The 21,019-nt window shown below is 48.0% G+C and overlaps 1 long non-coding RNA gene across 2 annotated transcripts; it reads right to left on the bottom strand.

The window, feature by feature from the left end:
- Window positions 1-15,230: 15,230 nt before the first annotated feature.
- LOC149334027 (uncharacterized) lies at window positions 15,231-19,104 on the bottom strand. Of its 2 annotated transcripts, none has more exons than XR_016284984.1 (3): window positions 18,859-19,104; window positions 17,882-18,078; window positions 15,231-16,205 (listed from the first exon to the last, which is right to left on the bottom strand). It is a non-coding gene; the product is annotated as an uncharacterized LOC149334027 (long non-coding RNA). The 2 variants fall into 2 exon arrangements; XR_016284985.1 differs by having other exon boundaries at window positions 17,882-18,055.
- Between the last annotated feature and the right edge of the window lie 1,915 nt (window positions 19,105-21,019).

Here is a 21,019-nt window from a genome sequence, read left to right as displayed (position 1 = left end):
TCCATAGCGACAAAGACAAGAGTTTCCTCCTAGTTCAGAGACTAAGTTGATGAGCGAGCAAAGTTAAGAGCCACAGTGAAGCCGGCAGTTGCCTGCCTCTTTGCGAAGTTCAAGGCGTGTGTTTCGCCGACTGCCATAGACGCTGGACCAAAGGTGCTGTTGAAACGCAACTAATTCCAGGTCGCTCTTGCTGGTTTTAATCCTTTTGTATGGAATGTTTTTTTTTTGACAGTTTGTATTGTGCGTTTTTTTTTCGTATGTCTGATTTTTCTCAGAAGTGCAGAAACCAGCCCCTGTCCCCATGTGCCGTTCCCTGTTAATACGGTTGAAGCCACAGTCGAGTCATTTGTGAGCCACATTAGTGTTCATTCAGATTGCCTATAGCCTAACGGACATCAAAAGCTCTAATACGGGATCGCATTTCTTTTTAATCCTCGAATATAGGCAAAACAAGAAATTAAAGGTGCTCTCAACTGACTTGTCTAGTGTCTTCACGTGCAAGGACAATAGATAGAGCCAAACAGCGACCCCATATCACCGCTTCTACTACAAAATTTCGCGAATTCGACTTCTAAGGGAACTTACTAATAGCCGTATTTTTAGATACGCTGGTGTGAAAGGTCTGGTTTTGGCGCAAATCAAAATTCATTTATTAAAACTAATTCTGAATTTTCAATGAAACTTGAATTTCTAAATATACATTTAGTGTTTCTCGTTTTACTTATCATGAGACCTTTTCTTTTAAACCACGCAAATATTGGGTCAGAAAAAATTTCAACCGCTGAAACCTTGTAACCATGTGCTTGCTGTCTTCATTTTCAGGAGTGGAACATCTTGCAGCAGGGGTGAGTCGTGAACACCAGGCGCATCACAGCTGCGATGCAAGAATTACGCCTGTAGATTGTAGACGAAAATCTCGGTGCATCAGACATTGCTGCGTATGTTGTAAAACAAATAGACTTATAGCGCCCGCTATCCACATCAGTTTTGTACGTTTGAATCTCAAACCGCCGTGTCAAGATGGGTATTTTACTGCCCCGTAAATCCGCGACATTTCGAGCGGCACAAATAATAACAATAATATCTGCATAAATCATGCCAAATAAAATACTTTCCGATGAGCTTTTTGCTCCAACTCTGCACTTTGTCTATCAGAACTTTATACCCGCCCAAAGTCCTTAATTTCAATAAACTTTAGTCCTCAATTGTCTTGGGTTCCCAATGATGAACAAATACGCCTCTGAAACAAGTGGTTCACTCAGGATATCATGGTTTTGCCAACAGAAGTTTTCTTCATTTCACTAAGCCACGCTATACACCAGAGTACCTCACCAGATCTACATCCACGTCAGCTAAAAACTATCAGTCCCCTGCTCGAACATGTGTCATCCGTTTCGCCTTTTTCAACAAAGCACCAATGCATAATATTAAAAGTGCGCTTCGTTTAAAGCAGTGAAATCTATTTTACTTAACTTCAAGCATGCAGAGACCAAACGTTCAATTACCGGATCAAAACGAAGCGTCAAACCCTCAGGCCATCGATAGTGGTAAGCATGTTGCGTTTCTACCCATGCACCACACTGCAACGCGAAGGTTCAAGCATTTTTGTTTTATTCGCTTCGCAGCGTTTGCCCTACTAAAATCAGAGCACTAGCATACGAGCCGTTGTAGGCGAAAGTTTTGTGATCCCTACCTTTTTTTTATAACATAATATTTTTATTTCATGTCTCTTCTCTTTCTCAACCGCCTTTCTCGCTAAGCTTAACGAAGTGAAGTAACACGGCTCCTTCTTCCATGCCACAGAAATTGGGCTCTGTAGTATACAGCTTTGTGCTTTCCGCTCGCCATATTTGGGGTGAGGCTTATGCACGCAGTATTGCCTTATACCTAATATAAGCTCCCTCTGTAAGGCTACGAGGCAGCTCCCCACTCATTCAGACCCGTCGTGATCCTGTGCTGCAGATTACTTGCTTTCGTTTCAACTAAAACTTTGCTTTCTTCACAGCGCTGTCATTTGGGTTACCCTACGACACGTACCATATTTCTTGCTGACAACTTGACTAAGTGCCTAAAAGAGAATCTAAGGCTTACTGACAATAAACCTCAGTGCTGTAGAACATCGCCCGCCTAACACCCGATTACAGTATATGCCTCAGCAAGGCAGAACACAGTATAGTACATAAATCGTCTAAGCAATGTTGCCAAACACAATGCTTTATTGGTAGTATCTCTGAAGCCAAACTATTCCCTAGATGGTCAAAAGCGTAATAAGCCTGCAAATTGTCCATGTAGCTTCGAATTTGAAACTTCCTGCTTACAGCATGTGAGGTATCCGAGAAGCTCGTTTTCACCAGAATTCAGTCTTCTAACATTCGGCGCGCGTGAATGGCGGCCGGCGACTGGGAAGTATGGGAAGATGGTTTTCTAAAAGCCTCTTGGTCTTTCAGCATCGTAGTCAGTGACACTATTGAAGCTATGAAAAACATCTGTCCCGCTCCGACGTTCGCTCCAGGAGTTGGCCGGGTAGCCGCACTCACAGTCCGAGGTGGTCGTGATGTTCTCGTACGCCCTCACTCCGTGGCCCACGTCGTAGTTGACAGTGTGCGTCTTAGACAGCTCGATGCACACCGACAGCGTAGTGCGGCAGCACTCCATCAAAGGACATACGCAGCTGATTACAGTTATCAGTGACGGTGTCCTCTAGGGATCGAAGTCGTAACGAAGCTTGAACGGACACGCCGCCCTTTCTTCAGCCTTTCTAGAGCTTTTGACAGGGCTGCATACATCAGAAGAGCAAGGTTCCGGGCTACTTGGTAATGCATTTAAACGAAGAAACAGCGCGACGAAACACGGACACAAGAAGAAACGACACACACACGAGCGCTGACTCACAACTCAAAGTTTATTCTGGTGGAAAGACCCTTAAATAGAAAACATGAGGGGGTGGGCAACAGGGCTGCTACAGTGATAACCGGCAATCAGTGCGGTCGCGTCACAAGATGACACAAAAACACAACAGGGAACTAAAGAACCTGTTACCCACCCCCTCATGTTTGCTATTTAAGGGTCTTTCCTCCAGAATAAACTTTCAGTTGTGAGTCAGCGCTCGTGTGTGGGTCATTTCTTCTTGTGTCCGTGTTTCGTCGCGCTGTTTCTTCGTTTAACTGCATACATCGTTTGAAGCCTGCGAACCGCCCAGTCCGGTGAGTATACCGAATGTCGTAAACAGGAAGCAGGTTGTCAGAATACTAAGCGTAGCCTTTGTGTTTTGCATGCCTACCTCCTTTCAAAAATCCTCTCCAGCCACCTCTGTTCGCTTGTGAGCCTGTAAATGATACAACTCACTGGTTATCGATGTCGTCTCATACCAACAGCGCACAGGGCTCATACCGCATAGCAGAAAGGCACACAATATGCATACGACAATCTGCAGGATAGATCCTGAAGCGGTGTCCAGCCTCCGTAAAATTTTCTTGTTTAGGGATCTTTTCCGCTAGTGAGTTTTCAACGCGCAGTACAATGGAAATAAAACTCGGTCGCAACAGTTTTTCCTGCTCGGGTTATTAAGATGCTTCATCGCAGAAATTTCTGAGCTTCAAAGATATCTCAGGATAAACGTCTGTTCTGATACTATAATGCCCTTTGTTCACTCACTAAATGCGTGCCTGCGTACTTCACAAATAAAGTTAAGAACCACTTTCAATATGGCACCGCGAAGGTATGAGCTAGTAAGCGGAACTCAAATGAAAACTTCAATATTAATATTCCGCTTAAATGCTCTGAACCATACAGTGAAATATGTGAAATAAAATAGAAGATAAATTGGAAAGTTAAGGTGGAACATAAGCATATCACAACCACCAGTTCGGATTTTTTGTAGATGTTATAATACTAGACAGCTTCAGGCTATGCCTTGCTTTCAGTCGTTTAGCAGCATACAGCTATGTAAAATTTTTGTAGTATCACAGTACGATATTTCGTGTACATAACGCTGTTTCTATAGTTTAAAAAATCTGAGGTATGATATTTTGCTTTCACCTATCCACGTGACGAATTCCTCGCGGAAAGCACTGAAACTGCTCGTAACATGCAACCGTCGCAGGAATGACTCTATTTTGTCATCTGGCAATTGAATATTTATACTGGCATGAACTACGACGTGAATACGGAGCTGCCTCACCACCGTCAAAAACAACTTCGGACTCTGCTCACCGGTTACCGTAGCTCCTTTGCGTCGTCGGCAAGCGTCGGGCGCACACATCTTGCAAAGCACTGCAATATTACAGACGACACTGTCCGGCCCCTTCCTCAGTCACCCGATCGCGTTTCCCCTAGGGAACGTACCGCTATCAGGGCTTAAGTTCAGTAAATGCTTAATACCGACGTCATCCGCCCATCTGGAACCCCAGGGGCAGCCCCTGTGGTCCTTTTAAAAATTGGGTAACTGCTTTATTATGGTTTACCGTCCCAAAGCGACTCCGACTATGAGGGACGCGTAGTGGAGGTCTCCGGGATAATTTCATTCACCTGGGGTTCTTTAACGTGCACTGACATCGCACAGTACACGGGCCTCTAGAATTTCGCCTCCATCGAAATTCGGCCGCCGAGGTGGGGCTCGAACCCGCGTATTTCGGGTGTTTCGGAGCCACCGCGGCGGGTGGTCCTTTTAAAGAAAAAAGATGAAACATTCCTGTTTTGCGTCCACTACCACCACCTGAGCAACGTCAGAAAAAAAAAATGATGCTTATCCTCTGCCAACAATCGACGATGCCTTGGATCGCCTTTGCGACGCCAGATATTTTTCTTCCATGAACATGAAGTCGGGGTACTGGCAAATCGAGGTCGACGAGAAGGACCGCGAGAAGACGGCTTTTGCAACATCAGATAGATTATACGACTTCCAGGCCATGCCTTTCGGTCTTTGCTCCGCATCCGTCCCTATTCAGACTCATGGACACTGTTCTTGTCGATCTGAAGTAGCTCACCTGTCTTGTATACATGGACGACGTGATTGTCATCGTCCCAAATTTCATGGAGCACCTTGATCGCCTCGACGCGGTCCTGCAGGCTATAAAGCCATCTGGCCTTACACTTTAAGCCGAAAAGTGTTTTTCTTACGAGGAGCTGAACTTCTTAGGCGACGTAGTCAACCGTGACGCCGTCCTTCTGGATGCAGAGAAAACCATTGTCATTGCGAATTTCCTGGTGCCGCGTAACTGAAAGAAGTTTCGGCTTCCTCTGCTTATGTGCACATTACCGCCGGTTCGTCAAAAACTTTTCGAAAACCACCGCACCCGTTACCAGCTCGACCAAGGCTCATGTCCCGTTCACCTGGGAAATCCTGTAGGAGCCAGCATTTTAGGAAGTTCAACGGCGCCTTCAGACGCCACCTGTTCTGGCGCATTTCGACGAAAATACCAACACAGAGATCTACACCGATCCGAGAAATGTTGGTTTGGGTGCTATTCTGGTTCAGGTGCAGAAGGAACAACGAAGTGTGATCTCCTACGCATGTTGGGCTTTGTACCCAGGACGGAGGCCAACTAATCTGCCAAAGAAAGATAATGCCTCGCCATCAAATGGGCAAACTCGAAGTTTCGTTCGTACCTCTACGGGAGACCTTTTAAAGTCGTGACCAACCAACACGCGCTTTGTTGGTTAGCCAGCCTCATCGATCCCTCAATGCGCTTCAAAAGATGGAGCCTATTCGCCTTCAGGAATATGATATTATCGTGACGTACAAGTCCGGCCATAAACATTTAGACGCCGGCTGTCCTTCCCGTGCATCCAGCTCCGGTAGCCCCTGCTGACGACGACGCCTTTGTGAACGCCCGGAGCACCACGGACTTCGCCAACCAACAGTGCACAGACATGGATATCCAAGCTGTACTTGACTTCCTTCAAGGTGCCTGTGCCACGCTCCCTAAAGTTTGAGACGCGCTTTGTCTTCTCTCTGCACGGAGTTCTTGTCGAGAAGCAGTTTGCCCCACACAGTCGCTAGTACTTGTCGTGCCAGTGAGCCTACGGGAGAACATTTTGCAAGCCTGCCAGGACGAACCCTTTTCTGGCCACCTCAGAGTCATTCGAACACTCACCTGAATTCAGGAAACGTCCTACTGGCCTGGTCTCTCCGCCACCATGACGCATTATGTGCCAACTTGCCAGGACTGCCAGCGACGCAAGCATGGGCGTACGCAAGGAAGTTCTGCGGACGCCCTTGGACGCAAGGTTCCGCCTGTCAAGCCTGTCGGTATTCTCCAGCCCATTTCACCACCGTCCAGTTCATTCCAACAAGCTGGTACAGACTTACTTTGACCGTTCCCTACATAAAGCTCTGCAAAGAGGGTAATCATAGTAGCTACTGACTGCCTGACGCGCTACGCTGAAATGGCAGATCCGCCAAGTGGCACGGCACTGCCATCGAGACCGCTAAATTCTTCGTTCATCAAATTGCCTTGCGACACAGCGCACAGAGGTTCTGCTTACAGACCGAAAGCCGGCCTTTTCCGCTGAGCTCATGCAGAAGATTCTTCTTCCGAATCACACAGAGCGCCGCAGGATGACCGCCTACCACCCACAGACAAACAGACTAACGGAACGTCTCAACAAGACAATTGCAGACATGCTGTCGATGTACGTACGTGGGTGCAGAGGATAGAACGTGGGACGATGTCTTACCTTATGTCACGCTCGCGTACAATGCCACCGTCCAAGAAAGTACCAACATGAAACCGTTCTCTCTAGTTTACGGACGCACGGTGACGACAACGCTCGACGCCAGGCTACCCCATGTAGATGAGCACATAAGTGACGTCGTCTCCAACGCACCGTAGATGCCCGCCAGCTAGCAAGGGTGCGAAGCAGCGAGACCGGGATGCGTGCCGCAATGACCTGCGCCGAGGAGATACCGAACTTCTGGCAGGCGACCTTGTCTGGAATTGATACCCACACCGACGCTAAGGGCTGAGCGAAAAGCTCCTGCGCCGTTATTTCGGCCCCTGTAGAGTGCTTCATAGTGTCGGTGAGTTCATGAGGTTTGCCTCTCGAGACAACCGAGCCCCGACGACGCAAGCGGTCCGAGGTGAAGCACGTGGTCGGCTTGAAATCTTACCACGCTAGGACGCACTTAACTCGTGCCGCTGCAAATCTTCTTTAGTATCGGGTCGATGCTTCCCGAAAGGGGGTGCTAATGCCACCAGCTCTGTAGAGGGCAACGAAGATTTCCGAGGAAGAAATGCGCGGCTCGTGTTTTCTCTCGGCCGTTCTTGCTGAAAGCTCCGGTGCCTAGTTCTTCGTGTTTCGTCCTTGGTTCACCCACAAGGCTATTTTCCTGCGTGACAATATTTACAAGGCGGCATTCATTGCTGAACGCGAAAACCAGCTAGCAGAACTGCAGGCCTAAAGTAAATCTCGATTTCAATTTTTTTTATTGCAATGTTCAGATTATAGAGAGGAAACTTTTCCATGCGTATTGAGCATGTTAGAACTTACACCCGCCTTTTCGCCGAACCCGCTTCTCCTCTTGCAACAATCCAACCGTGGTCCCAAACCACTTGCAGTTTGTAGCTGAGTACAAATTGGCATATCAGCGACCTCTAGGCGAGCAGCTTGCTGCAGAAAATAGGTTTTTTTACGATTTTTGTTCCCGGGGTTTCGGGGGGCAAGGCGCTGTAAGTGTTCCCGTCCATGATTTACAAGCGACCACTACATGGACTGCATTTGCTTCTCTGTAGTATTTTGATCTTTGTAAAATCAAGCAAACAGTATATTTCCGTCCCCAAAATACGGCTGCTAATGTAACGGCTCTGATTTTTACACTCTTTCTTTTTTTGGCCTGGCTAGGCGCTGGACTTTATTTATTTTAGATGGCTCAATGGCCCTCGGTAGACGGCTTTACATGAAGGGCGGGCTAACAACACGTAATGGTTCGATGGCGTTCTTGAAATGATCCGGGCATATTTATGAAGGATGGCACGAAGTTCAACTGATTTGAGCGGAGACCTTTTTTTTTTTTGAAATCCAACGCTTAATAGTCAATAAATCGAAAAAAGAAATTCAACGTGGGACACATTCACAAAAGCGTGAACCGGTTCTACCTTATTCCCTGCTTCTTGGTGACTGCAGTGATTTGCGCACTGAAAGCTTCAAGGCGCGTTTGTGGTACCGCTAGCTACTCTAGCTTGGCTTTATAGGTTCTCGAGGTATTAGTTCGATGCTTCAAGCAGGTAATTATCGCCATGAAAATAGCGACCACAAAGACTGTCGCGTCTGCATTTGCACGAAATAAATGAATAAATAAATGCAAACACCGTGCTTATGATTACGACAATTCCGCCCCAGGAATTATTTTCGCCAGCCTCAATGGTCATCATCTCCCGGGTTTGTTACTGCCGCAAAAAAAGATCTATAGGTTATTACCATTTCACCAAATGTATTTTTTTTCTCTCAGTGCCATTTTTTTTTTCAGGTGGAAAAGTAACTACAAATTAATGTCAGAAATCACGGTAACTGAATACGTGGAGAACAAAGGAGTGAAAGGCACTTCTTTTCGTCTGATCGTGATTCCAGTGCTCCGCAAGAAAAATTGGTTGCGGATTAGCTAAGGTTAAGCCTGGATATCTCGAAGCGAAAAGCTCTCGCTGCTTCTCAGCCAACTCCCAAGCCTGTTGCTGGGTGGCACCAGCACCAGCGCCCCTCGATGCCGCCGCCGCGTTCTTCTTTCCGCGCCAGACGCAGACCATATCTTCAAGGTAATCGTCCTCGGTTGGTAGAGGATCCTCGCCTTGAGTCGTACCCTCGGATTGGTTTGTATCCATTGTTACGATCCGCAAGGACTGTGGGTCGTACCCGGTGACTTGATTTGGAGCCGCCGAGGCCGAGGGATCCCCGACCGGGGCCATCGCAGGCCCCGGCGCCGTTAGGCTTAGCACCACCGCGGCGTGACGAAGACTTCAAATGCCCGAAAAGTGGTCAAAAATTGGCCCCACCTTTACAAACGTGGTGTAGACGGGTGCCGCTGAGGTTCCTGGAGACGATGGTACCAGGCTTACAGGGGGAAAATTTGATGTATCGCAATTGATTGCGAGCTATCACGGAGCCGACGCGGCATGCGACCGTTCCCGTCACCGACGCTGGCGCCCTCTCTACGCTGGCGCCGGCTAGCTCTACGCATACGCAGGGCGGGAGTGCGCTGAACGCAACCTCGAAGCGCTCCAAGCAACTCCGGTGGCGGCCGCAGAACACGCCGCGTGTCGAAAAAGACGACATCGTCGTGGTGCTGAAACCGCGAAACACGGTCGACCTCAAAGCAAATTTTGGTCCCGGACAAGCCGGCGCTGCAATCCGCAGCATCCTCGGGGACGACGCAAATGCAGGACTTGCGGTGTGGCCTGTTTGGGACCAAAACGTGCTAGTATGTGCGTTGAAATCAGTCGACGCCGCGGAGAAGCTACTCCGGGATATTGTGCTGCGGGTTGGGGAACGCGAGCTACTGTTCCGGGGACACCCCAAACTCTCTGGTGCGTTCTGTCGCGGCGTCGTGAGTGTTTCGTCTGACGAAACGTGTGAAAGCGTTAAAAGAAAACTCTGTGCGGAACCAAATGTGGTGTCTGTGCGCAAGCTCGGGGGAACCCCGGTTGCGGTGATCACCTTCGCGGGGACTAAGGTGCCACGGACGGTGTTGTACAGCTACGAACGGCTCCCTGTTCGCCTGTACAAGAAAACAGTGCCTGCATGCCACCGCTGTGGCACAGTGGGCCATCGGGCCGATGCGTGCCCGCGACCGCAGCCGGGGCGCTGCAAATGCTGCGGAGTCCAGGTTCCCGATGCCACTTCTGACGGCCCGGCGGAACATGACTGCGTTCCGAGCTGCCTCATCTGCGGAGGCGGCCACCCTACCGGAGCTCCTGGCTGTGCCGGGTGGTTCCAGAAACCCATCAAACCCAGCTCCCCATCAGGATCCAAACCGAAGACAAAGACGGGGCCCAAGCAGGCTCCTCCGCCCAAGGCCAAGAAAGCGTCAGCCGATCAGAAAACCACGGCCAAAACCGGGCCATCGAAACCTGTCAAGTCCGCGACCCAGGCGGCGCCCCCGGTCCTCAACGCCAGGGACTTCCCGCCCTTGGCACCCGTCCAACCACAGGTGAGCAGTTGGAGTAGGGCAGTCTCCGGGCCCCCTACCCGTCCCTCCCCTACCCGTCCCTCCCCTACCGAAACCGCCCTACAGCAGCAGGTAGAGGAGCTCAGGCGCCAGAACCAAATTCTAGCGCGCAAAATTCAGGAATTAGAGGCCAAACAGGCCGGGTCATCTGAACCAATCCAAGAAGCTGAACCAGACGACGAGGATGACGGATCATCCGTAACATCTTGCCTCACTAGCGTCTCGCGGCAGAGCGGGGACACGGTAGTTGGATCTACTGGTCGCGTTGCCGGCCTAGAGGCACTGCAGCGCCAAACCGAGCAACTGGAGGAGCAAGTCGCGGCCCTCCCGAATCAAATCATGTCAGCAGTCCGCGAGTCCTTCCAGGACATGTTCAAGGCAGCTTTAACGCAAGCACTTCCCGACCATATGGCCCAGGTCACTGACTCGGTCCTTAAAGCCGTGCAGCCCTGGGTCAGCACCCAAATTAAGAACGCCACAAGCTGCGAATCCCCTCACCTCAAACGTAAGACAGCCTCCCGTCAGGCAGCGGAGGAACATGGTTCCGGCTCGGCAGCTGGTGGGTCGGTGCGGCCCCTCACTGGGGTTGCGCCGGCTCCCGGCCAGAGCTATTCCGATCACCCTTAAATAAATGCAACAAGATGGCTAGCAGATGTAATAGGAATGCTAAAAACTTTGAAAAATTCCAGATCATCCAGTGGAACTGCAGGGGTTTCAGATCTTGGAAAAAGCGGTCACACCTCCAGCTTTACCTGCAGTCCCTAGGTGACATGCCGGCGCTCATTGCCCTACAGGAGCCCGGCATAGACGCTAAATTATCAGGCTACAGCACCTTTCAGGGGGGCCCCTCTACGTGCATCCGGGTGAATAAGGCTTACACCGTGGTTCAGATCGGCTTAGACTTGAGTACCGAGCAAGAATATACAACGGTCCGAGTATTGCCTCTCAGACGCCGCGACCCGTCAATACATATCCTCAACATATACTGCCCTCCGCGTAAGCCGCGCGTAACTTTCAATGAAATCTTCCTTCGCGCGATAAAATTGGCAGCCAAAGAGCCTCTAGTGATCGTTGGAGACTTCAATGCTCCCAGCCTTCATTGGGGCTACCACTTCGAACAGGCAAGAGGACGTAAGCTGGCGGAGCTCATCTCCACCCTCAGCCTCACGTCGCTCACGGACCCGGCGTATCCCACTCGAGTGGGGAATTCGGTAACCCGCGACACGTGTCCAGACCTTTCTCTCGTTAAAAATGCTAGAGCGGCTGCCTGGGAGAACTTGGGAGATTCTCTAGGCAGCGATTACCTCCTTCTCCGGATTACACTCGGGGCAAAGGCAGCGCGCAAAAAATGGGGTCAGGCCAAGCTAACCGATTGGCACAAATTCCGGAATCACACTATCCCTCCCGTACTATTTTCCGGCGGCTACGCGGAATGGGCTAACCACGTATACAACATTCAGAAACAACACGTCACAACACTACAAACCACCGAAGAGATCCCCGCAGTGGACACCCACCTCCTGCATTTGTGGGAGGCGCGCCGGAGCTTAACTAAACGGTGGAAAAAGCAGAAAACTAATCGCAAATTACGCGACCGCATAGCCAAACTCACAGAACAGGCTGCAGCGTATGCTGCCGAGCTCTCAGATTCAAATTGGATAGCACGCTGCGACGCCGCAGCACATCAGATGAGCTCGAAGGGGACGTGGCGTCTCTTTCGCAGTCTAATCGACCCCTCCCAAACGAGAGGGGAGACGCAAAAGCAGCTCCGGCGGGCTCTGCAAGGGTTCCAAGGCACGACGGCGCAACTTGCGGACACTCTGTGCGACAGATATCTCTGTCGTATGGAGGACCCACCTGGGCCAGAGTACATGTACTCTGGCAGGCCTAATGAAACACTTGATGCCCCTTTTGAGTTTCACGACCTTAAGGCGGCCTTAGCAAAAATGCGCCGGGGTACGGCTCCGGGACGGGACCACATAACAGTGAACCTGTTGGCGAACTTACCGGACTCAGCATACCTTCATTTATTAGAATACATCAACCAGATCTGGGACGGGCGTCCACTCCCTCGCGAGTGGAAAACGTCACTTCTGACGTTTATCCCTAAAACAGGTAAGGCCGTGAATACGGACAACCTGAGGCCCATATCACTGACCTCATGTGCGGGCAAGCTTATGGAGACGATGGTACGGGATCGCCTGTCTCCATACCTGGAGAGTAAGGGCTTCTTTGCAGTCACCATGTTCGGGTTTCGCCCTCACATGTCTGCACAGGATGTCCTTCTCCAGCTGCACAGGGATGTAATACGACCCACAACTATGCAACACAATGACAAAGCTATCCTCGCCCTTGATCTTAAAGGGGCTTTCGACAATGTGAAACACGGAAGCATCCTGGCCAACTTGAGTTCTACCAATTGTGGGGCTAGGACCTATGCGTATGTAAGAGATTTCTTGTCTAATCGCCAGGCCTTTCTTCGGATGGAGGGCGAGGAATACGGCCCTTACATGATGGGAACACGGGGTACCCCTCAGGGAGCAGTGTTATCACCGCTCCTGTTCAACATTGCTATGATGCGCCTCCCAAGCCAATTGGCCCGGGTGGAAGGCATTCAACACGCGTTATATGCAGATGATATTACAATTTGGACCACTCAGGGGAGCCTTGGGGACATGGAGGCCCGCCTTCAGCAGGCTGCTTCCATAGTCGATGCGTATGCTAATAACTGTGGGCTCCAATGTGCTCCAGCGAAATCAGAGCTTCTGCATGTCAGAGCGAACCCAAAGGATAGGACAGCAATACACATCTCTCTGTCAGGAGGTCCTATTAGAGAGGTGGAGGAGCTCCGTATTCTGGGCCTTTTCATTCACCAGAGACTCAGACCGGACTCCACTATTGCGAAACTGAAGAGAGTAGGCGAACAGGTAGGGCGCATGATCCGCCGCGTTTCCAACAAGCGGGGTGGTCTGCGGGGCAGGGACGCGCTTCGGCTCGTCTATGCCTTCGTGACTAGCCGGATCCTCTACGCCGTGCCATATCTCCGCACTACTAAGCAAGACGAGGCGCGAATAGACGTCATCATCCGCAAGGCAGCTAAGCGAGCCCTGGATCTCCCGGTGGCTACCTCTAATGCCAAACTCAAGGCATTGGGGGAGCTGAACTCCTACCAGGAGCTGCGGGAGGCCCACCTCGTGAACCAATACACGCGGCTCACGCAGACGGCTCCTGGGCGCCGCCTGCTAAACCGCTTACACATCCATCACGACTGCACTCCAGAGGAGGCGGAGCGTATCCCAGTACTATGGTGCCATATGCTCTGGGTCTCCCCGCTCCCCCGTAACATGGACACCGACATGCATGAAAACAGACGACAAGCGCGGGCTCGGGCTCTTGAGAGACAACACGACTCCCGACCCGGTGTATCCCTTACAAAAATTTTTAGTAACATTCTTTAGAAAGTCTTTCGACAATTGTTAATAGAACCTATCAACATTGAATAGAAAGTCTTTTAAACGTCTTTGTACATTGTAGTAACAACCTATCAACCGTCTTCCGACAATTGGCCACCGATATCCAAAAGACTCAAGTACATAGAAAGTCTTTATACTTCCTATCATCACCTTATCGAGTTTGTATACACTTCCTACTGACCACTTACCGACAATGTCTACCAACACCCTATTAACGGTCTTCCGACAATTGGCCACCGTTACCCAAAAGACTCAAGTACATAGAAAGTCTTTACACTTCTTATCAACCACATACCGACAATGTCTACCAACACCCTATCAACGGTCTTCCGACAATTGGCCACCGTTATTCAAAAGACTCAAGTACGAAGAAAGTATAATTCCTACATCAACTTTTGGAAAAGTGTATGTTAACTACACAGTACAACACTTTTACCAACATAGTTTTATCACTTCAAAATCATTTTGTGAACACTATCCTGGAGTGCTTAAAGAATAATAGAAGCAAAATGCAAATTATTACATTTATTGTGCACAAGTGTACATACGCGCTACAACACATGCATGATGCATCAAAATATTTTATGGAGAACAATAGAGGAACAGAATATTGCCTTCGGCACACTTCCCCTCAGTTCCCTCTGAGTAACAATGACTGACACACAGCAATTGAAAAACATAACAGGTTTTAATTCACGATGTTTCGGCTGGAGGACCAGCCTTTTTCGAGTATAGTATAGCATTCGAAACAAAAGCTGTATGCTTCAAATGCTGTAGTACACTTGAAAACGGCTTGCCCTCCAACCAAAACGTCGTCAATTAAATCCCGTTAGGTTTTTCTTACATATATACGAGATGTTTCAGGGAAGACTAAGTAATTTTCAAAAAACAGGTATTTTGAGATGAATGTACGGCTTTTTCAGCATAGTATTACCAGTGTTGGCAGGCACCAGAAAACTTGTGAAGAGTCTTACGTAGTAAGCTGGTTAGCTAATTTTTATTAACGAACGTTTAAACTTTATCAAAACATTAAGTTGGGCTAGTTGGTAACGGCTTGAAGGAATCATACTCTTAGCGGTAAGAACACACACAACACCAAGACACGCACACACAGGACACCCGCTAGACTTCAACTATGTTTACTGGACACTTGTACGACATAAATATGTATCACTGAGCACACGCAGGTGCCTCGTCATCGGCATCAGGTCTAACTACGCCCTCCCCTGTCCTCCAAGGCATACGGTTGCGTCGATAAACAATCCCTTTTTCTGCCAATGCCAGGGAGGGAGTGCTTACACACATGTCACCCGCCTCTTGAATACGAAAGGCCTGGGAGCCGAGAAAAAAGAAAGAGAAATTATCGAAGTCTTTCGTATTCAAGAGGCGGGTGACATGTGTAAACACTCCCTCCCTGGCGTTGGCAGAAAAAGAGATTGTTTATCAGCGCAACCGTATGCCTTGGAGGAGAGGGGAGGGCGTAGTTAGACCTGTTGTGGATGACGAGGCACCTGCGTGTGCTCAGTGATACATATTTATGTCGTACAAGTGTCCAGTGAAGATAGTTGAAGTCTAGCGGGTGTCCTGTGTGTGTGTGTCTTGGTGTTATGTGTGTTTCTTACTGCTAAGAATATGATTCCTTCACTATCAGAGTTAGGCGTCTAGTTGCCGTTAGAGATTTGTAGCAGTTACATGCACTGGAGGGGTTTCTTTCCCTGTGTGCTTTCAAAAGCGCATGTATTTTCGCACGATGCAGCCAAATTTTGTCGAGCCACAGCGGCGAAAGTAATCATGTTTTGTACATTCCAGAAACTGATATGGCTACTACGAACAACTGGCTAAAAGTCTCTAACTGCAACCAGTTGCAAACCTGTGTTATTTAAAAAGTTAATTATCAGAAATTAGTTAACCAGCTTACTAAATACACCTCACCGGCTTTCTGGTGTCTGCTAACACTGGTAATATTATGCAGCAAAAGCCATATTTTTGAAAACTACTTATTCTTCCCTGAAACACCTGGTGCATATAAATACTGCTCACTTTCCTGTACAACACAGAAACGAAATAATTTCTTCTGTAACATGAAAGTTCCATGAGCCACATAACAAACCCGTGGAAAAAAACTGCATGCATACACACACATCTCTCCAAAACAGCTAAAAAATCCCACACAGTGAAACAATGCTTACACTGTCTTAAGACCAACATTAAAGGCTGCAAACACTAGCGAATTAAAAGTCAAACAGATGCCAAACATATGCTAAATGTCCCCATGGATGTAGATATTAAGCTATGAGCTGATTTTAATAAAAATGCATCAGCACAGAAATGCTTAAGCGACTTTGTTGGTGCACTATCCTGACACTTGTCCTCAATATCAGGCAGCCTGCTTGTTGTTCATCATCATCATCAGCCTGACTATGCCCACTGCAGGGCAAAGGCCTCTCCCATGCCTCTCCAATTAACCCTGTCGTTACTTGTCTGCATCACCAGCGGAAGAGGTAGCGTCCTAGTGATGAGACGTGTGCACGAACAGGTAGCCTCCTCCATGGCAGAATGCAGCAGCAAGAGAACTGCACAAGAAAACATTCAAAGTATACAGTTATAGTAACTTCTAATAGAATCAAACACGGAGAAGCAACAATCAGTTAAATGTGCACTAAAATGCAGCACTCTGAGTGAGTTTGATAAGGCTGCTGAGTAATAGCATAAGCAGCAGTCACGAGACTAGAACTAAATGTAATGCGTCCTTGAACAAGAAAAAGCTACAACATGCTGTTGTGCTCAATTCTGCCCCCACATTCGAAGACTGAATGATATTCACAGGAACTGACATTAACGTGTTACACCAAATTAGGCTACCACGAAGAGATATTTAGCCATTCCAGTCACATGAAGAAAACATGCAGGCCATCAAATATAAAAATTACTTTGTGTTTCTGATTTGTCTGCACAAAAATTCACGGAGCTTTTGTTTTCAAAAGTGATGGCACAAAGACACTGCAATATAATGCACATGTTGCTGTAGATAATGTATCATTTGCAGCTATACCAGGTGTTAGGGGAAAATGTATGAACAAAGAGTACAAAGGTGAGCAAGTTCGTCAGGGCAAGAGTGGCACACTCTAAAGCAAATGAATCAAAATATTAAGGCACACACTGCGTCAGATACAATACTTGTAAGTAAAGCTGCATAGAACTACAAGCGATAAAAGCCTCAGAAACGTGCCCCTAAGGGAGCAGCTGGACTGGTAGTTTTTTATTTGTCCCGCAGCACATCCCTCCAGTGCTGAGGCCTGCTCATATCTGTTTAAATTAAGAATACAAGGGAAACAAGCAAACAAGTGTTCCAAAGAAGATAAAAATGTGCAATTAGGTTGTTCTTTAGGAAATTACCTGTCACTAATTTGCAGCAATAAATACCTCGAGAAAGTAAATTAAGTTATTTACACAGCTTATTACAAACCTTGATGGCACGGGAGAAAGGCAACATCAAATGCATCGGTTCAAGTAAAGCCAGGGGTATTGTTAAGGTCACAGCAATATTTGTTGACTTAGGCTCAGCTAGTGTAATGCAATCAGTAACTGAACGTCGGCATGAATAAAAATAACAATGCACCAATACTCAATTCCAAATGCATTTCAACTGTACAGTGCAGTCAGTTGTGACAAAGGGAAGTGAAAGAAAACCTCAGCAATGCTCACGACATCGAATAAGCACCTTTCTTCTGTACAGCTAAAATATAAGCTTTACAGGGTTTCATGTAATGCAAGGATAACCTGGTAAGGTATCAATTATTGATGCTAGCAACAAATATGCTTCTAAAGCAGAGTGCTCCAATTGAACGCCAATATTCAATTATGCATTGCCCATTAGGCCATGCGTATCACATCACTGGTTCACTTCAAACATGCCATACCTTGTAAGAGGTAGGTACTGCTGAAGTAAACCTATAAAATTTATTTGATGCTTTTAGACTGCTGTATAAAGGTCATGAAGCAGATAATTGTTTTAATTTGGTCTATACTGTGGTCAAGATTTCCAAGCACGAGAGGCATGAAGGAAAAAACTATAAAAAGCATTTCACACTATAACACAATGCACTTGACTAGGGGAGTGCTTTCATGATGCCCGCAATATCTTTTCCCTTTCTCTTGGTCCTTTTAAAAGAAAAAAAAACGAAAGAGAGAGGGAGCCTGGACCAGATGATTTTTGGCAGGCTAAAAAAGACAAGGAAAATATACCCACTTGTCTACCTATCCTTTTACAAGTGGCACATGCTTGATATCCAGTGTCAATAGGCTGAACCAGCAGGTCTTGATGTCATTTGCCTCTGGTTGAGGTAGCATTGGCTCGATGACAGATGAAAGCTGGTGCAAAAGTAGCGTGATGATACCGGTGGAGCAGCTGTACAGGGCTTGACTGCGGGTGCATTTGAAGAAAGGCTGCATTAGAGCCATGCTTTCATAAACATCACAGAAGCCACATCCCATTACAACCTCTAGCTGTTCAGTCCAATGTGTTCATGAGTGGAGGCTAATGATTAATTACCTATGCCTCCAATAGTTAGCAAAAAAATGGTTTACAAAGCTTGTCATACTTTTCTTAAAGCTATTATTCGCGAATCACGTTATACTTTTATCGCTTCAGACTGAAAATGGGGGAATGACATAAATGTAGTGAACGTAAAAAAATAAAATGACAACAAACCTTCCATTGTGCGATTACCTCAGCTGCACTGCAATGGAATGGTTCTGCTATTTTTAATCGTCGTTTCGTTGACCAGAACTATCAAGAAACACAGCACTTGATGTGACTGCGACGTAGAACGGGCAATGCTCCTTATCCAGTAAACACTCAGGCAGCAGAATCAAAAGAAGCACGCTACAAGCACTTTTCGTTCTTATGGTCTCCTTTTCACGCGCTGCTCCTGTTCAGTCGGAATAACGAATCAAGCAGCACCCCATAGTTCTCGGCGGGCAACCAAATTCTATCACATAACTCCTGCGCCGAGGAGCTGACGCAAAGAGCGTGAGGCGGCGGGTTAAAAGTTGCATAGTTGGCAAGCGAGCGTGTCAGAACACCTTATCTCTGCAAACGATCGCGTGGTGCCCGCATTTTGCACCTCACTGCGAACAAGACGTGAAGACCAACCCAAATGCATTCGCAGCCCTCAATCATACCCCCGACACATCGCAGAAGTCATTTTCCAGTTCTGTACTTACATTTGTCAACGTTCACGGCAAGCCGTTTCTTCTATCGGGCAACGGGCGCCGGCCGCTCTCGGCGTGGTTGCGTGCAGTACGTCAGAGCAGTTTTTGAGCACTGCGTGCGCGTAAGAACGTCTTCCGCAGCACTGGAGCCATCTGTCACCTTCCGAGTTCAGTCACACTACCACAACACTAACGAGGCCGCACATTTAACACAAACAAACTGAAGAAACGCACCCACAACGGCTGTCAACCGTCGCACCCCGTCAACAGCGTCGTTTCAGCGTCCTAAAATAGATAGTGTAGCGCGCGGCCAACATGAGACTCGTAATCCGCCGCCAGCGAACGGAAAGGTGGCGCTAATGTCGCCTAACTTTACACGCGTTAAAAAAAGAATTGATAAAGCCCTTTTTGCCACAAACTTGTTGCATTAAACGACAAAATATTTTGTTTCAATTACAAAGTCAGCAAATTGGAATGATTGAGGTGAAAAAATGCGACTACTAACAACCATCTGTTTCTGGCGGCGCTGCGAACGAAAGCTTGGAAAACCGGGCAGCTACAGGCGACGCATCTGGGGCCAGGAAAGCCGCAGCCGCTGCACGGCTGCACTGACTGCCTAGTTCTAAGGCTATAACTCAGCTCCCCGTAACTGCGTCGCAGAATAAGGAATGATGATGATGTTGCCAAACGCTACTGGTTTCGGTTTTTATTTTCGCATATTGTGTGGCTTAGCGTACTCTACACAGCTTGGCTCATGCGATTTAGTGTACGTGTGTGTACCTAGGGAACACGAGCGTTCGCACGCCGCTCTAGCGTGACGCGCGAAACTTTCAAGGCTGCGCTGCAGCATCGCCTCTGTTTTGTGTGTGTTTATATCACGTCATTGGACACTTTGCACGCTCTTTGCTCGAGCGAGCCCCGCCGACAGTCGCGCTACCGTAGTCTTTTTGTGTGCTTCCTTGATTGCTTTTTGCCTCTGCCTTATGCGGTCCTCGGCTCGGCCTCACGTCCGCTGATGGCAGTAAGAAAAGGCGAAGAATGAACACATGCTTTCGTGCGTCTACTCCGTATGACTACGTTAAAACCCAACACTTTATTCCAGGATTCCTTAGTCATTGCATTTCGGGAAGATAGAAAATACAGCTATCACCACGTTTTCCCTCGCCACAGCTTCGTACCGTGTTTGCGTTGAAGGAGATGCAAGTGAAGATGCGGAAGAGGCACTGCGCCTGTGCTTTAGCTGTGCTCAAAGTGGGGGCTGCTCTCACCCCGGCTTTTTCCATACTGGAAGCTCCTCTGTGGCTCAGTACTACCGAAAAATGTAACAAGTCAAGAATGAGGGCTTATAGGGCTCCAATTGCCGTGCACCTTCCTCATGCAAAGCCCTTGTTACCGTAGTTGAGTACAGCGGGCCGCTGTTACCTGTTTTGTTTCTCTATACTTCTCTTTATAGTATCGGCCGCCGAATATGAATAAAAATTAATATTGCCTTGCCTGAAATTTCGCATGTACAGTCGCTGAGGAACGGAGCAACTTGAGTTCTCGAAGCTGTAAGCCTGCACACGTTACACAGAATTTACTCAGAGCGCGAAGCGGTGCGGCCCTTTTCGCGGGGGGTTTTTCAGTCCCGTGCGATCAGCCATTGCTGGTCGCTCGAGGAGGAGGGTAGTGCGAGGGTTTAAATTGGGCGCTCCCACGTGGAGTGGCATAGTGTACCGGGCACTTTCGCATGGCGGGCAGTGTGCAGGGAAAGTGTGCTTGCGGTGCAGGTTCAGTAAGCTGGTGATATAATTTGGGCGCCATTTGGGCTAGCGAGAACGTGTCATTCAATGAGTGTGGAAACACATCGGTGCAATGCTAAACTTGAATTTTTTTGTAGCTCGCAACAATAATCCCTCTGAAACCTCAGAGCGAAACGATCTTAATGCTAGTGTGTTTTAGCACCGTCGTACGGTACATCACTGTTCAACTGCGCGTTAAAATATGACCTATCAAGAATTACAACAGTAGCAACACCAACGTGTTTCGAATTGGCAGAGTTGTTGTACAGCTCTTCTGAAATTCTTTGTTAGTTCTGAAATGTTAAATCTGTTAAATGACTGCCTGAGTACAGAATTTAAGGACGAATACGCAGCAGAAAGCATTGTTTTCGTGTAGAATGAACCATCAGCGA

Source organism: Amblyomma mixtum, chromosome 8 (assembly GCF_055824585.1).
Source record: "Amblyomma mixtum isolate Tamu chromosome 8, ASM5582458v1, whole genome shotgun sequence".
Classification (NCBI taxonomy): Eukaryota; Metazoa; Arthropoda; class Arachnida; order Ixodida; family Ixodidae; genus Amblyomma; species Amblyomma mixtum.
This window is presented reverse-complemented; position numbering and strand designations above follow the sequence as displayed.